The sequence below is a fragment of the Ctenocephalides felis genome, unplaced genomic scaffold (assembly GCF_003426905.1).
Source record: "Ctenocephalides felis isolate EL2017-DRISC unplaced genomic scaffold, ASM342690v1 CF-g0.4_SCAFFOLD_01492, whole genome shotgun sequence".
In the NCBI taxonomy this organism is placed as follows: Eukaryota; Metazoa; Arthropoda; class Insecta; order Siphonaptera; family Pulicidae; genus Ctenocephalides; species Ctenocephalides felis.
In genome coordinates, this window is record NW_020537646.1 from 4534100 (window position 1) to 4536529 (window position 2430).

Genomic DNA, 2430 nt, shown 5'->3' on the forward strand with positions numbered 1-2430 from the left:
TTAAGACTGAATTTATTTGTTTATTTTCTTCAAAAATCCAAATGTAAATAAACAATGACAGGTTATTTGTGATTTTGCCAACACTAGCGCTATCAATTGCCTAATACCAAAAACTATTTATTGATAAGATAACAACCAAAGATAAATGATTTTATCATTGATAACGATCTATGACAGAAATATAAGATTTGAATTTGAATATATGTAGGTAACGACATAAAATAGTATAACGGGTAACGATTTATATTGTTTTGGCGCCTTTTTGCCCCCATAAAAGCTGGCACAGAAACAATGTTAAGTCATTTTGTGTTGAGACCTCGTGGAGTTACTACAGTGAAAGGTAAGTCATTTATAATAACTAATATTATTCTAAAACTGTTTTCAAGTAATTTCTAAAAAAAAATCATATATTCAGTTTCTTGAATATATGATTTATGCATGGTGTTTGCTTGCGTTTTGATTTATTTAATTTTGTTTAATGAATTATAAATAAAAAAATGGAAACCGTTCATTATTTATATAAATCGATTTATGTTATTTTTTCTATTTCAAAATAATTTTTGCCGAAGAGTTTCTGTAATGGTTTTGAAATAACTCTTTGGCCAAAATTATATTAAAATATTGAAAATAATGTAAATCCAGTAATATAAATAAAAAAATGGTTTTCAAACTTTTTTTAATTATAATTCAATAAAAATAAATCAAATCAAAGCGCAAGTACATATATACAGATATATGTATGTACATATGTATCTAATGTATATTGTATATATTTTATACAATATACAAAATTTTAAACAATATAAATAATTCCAACTGTAGAATTTAGGTATGATTTTATGATATAAAATTCAATTTTTTATATTTTATTTGAATATACATTTTAATTTAAATATTGAATTGTTAAATGAAAAATAGAAATAAGAACATATGAAATATATACTGCATATGTTCTTATTTCTATTTTCCATTTAATAATTCAATATTTAAATTAAAATGTATATTCAAATAAATTTAATAATTATTTAATAATTAAATTTAATTTAAAAGGTATTTAATAAAATTATACATATATATGTATAATTTTAATAAATACCTGTATAAATTTTATTAAATTTTATAACATTAAACTATGAGTATTGTATAATAATTGTACAAAATAATTTTAATTGAAAATGGCTGATATATTTGACTACAAAGTCAATAATAATGAAAAAAAGATTAGAATTAGAAAACTATTACAACATTAAAATTTATATCTGAACTTATGTTGGAATTATTTGCAATTGACTTTTTATAATTATTTAATGTAGTTGTTTTATTAATTTTTAATGTAGTTCGTTTCTTTTCAGATTTTATACAGTGCCAATAGTGTTATGTGCAGTGAATAATAACTTCGGAGGCTTATTGTGCATTAAACTTTTTTTAATATTAATTGTAACTTAGTTTATTTGATATAGTGTTAAAAGTAATTTTTTATTTACCATTTTGCGTTATTTCGAGTACATGGTCCACACTTTTTTTTTTTTTTTTTAATTTTCGAAAAACGAACGAATCGTATTATGATGAAAATTGCGCGTTTGAAGCTACGTTCCTGCCGCCTACCCCCCACGGCAGGTCCAAGTAGTCGGGTTTCACATTTAAATTTAATTTATTAATTGAATAATTTTTGTTTTGTATCTCTGAGTGTATGGACCCCTGCGTTGTTTTCCCAGAAGCACCGCAACCCCATGCACATAATTTAACAATTAATATTATTTGTTTGCAATTATTATTAAATTTAATTTTTTAATTATTTCGCTAAGTGGCCCATGGAAAAAAATAATTTTTTTTTAGATTTATAAAATTCTATTATAATGTTTTCAACTTACTTTGATTACTTTTCGTGTCGTAATGTAATGAACACAATTTCAAGAATTAACTTTACTTTTACTGGTCGCACAATGAGTCTCCTGGTGGAAGATGCTGAATTTATAAGTGGTTGAACTTGGCAATTTTCAGGACATGGTAAGAAACTCTGAGCTATGTACAAATCTTTTTAATATTGATAGAATTAAATAAAATTTTAATTTTAGGTTGAACACAGAAGTTACCAGAGGAATAGATCCTAAAACACTATTACTAAAACGGAAGAATGTTTACCAGGACGTTAGTGATTACCAGTGTACAAGGATAGAATGGACCACTTTGCAACCAGGAGCGCACAAGACCAGAAGAACGTTTGTTATATTCAGATAAGTTTGTTACTTACTAAGATAGATCACTTTGCTAAGTAGGATGGACCACTTTACCACCACCAGGAGCACACGACCAGGAGAACGTTATGTTGATAAGTATCTTACTTGCTAAGATAGATCATAAGATATTAGTTTTTTGCGATCATTTTCTATATTATTTTGTTATATTAAGATATGTATCTTACTTGCATGC

At 25.1% G+C, this 2430-nt stretch overlaps 1 long non-coding RNA gene across 1 annotated transcript; it reads left to right on the top strand.

Annotated features, from left to right (window-relative positions):
• The first annotated feature begins 1804 nt into the window (after positions 1-1804).
• LOC113370105 lies at positions 1805-2430 on the top strand. The gene is made up of 2 exons (XR_003366555.1): positions 1805-2007; positions 2076-2430. It is a non-coding gene; the product is annotated as an uncharacterized LOC113370105 (long non-coding RNA).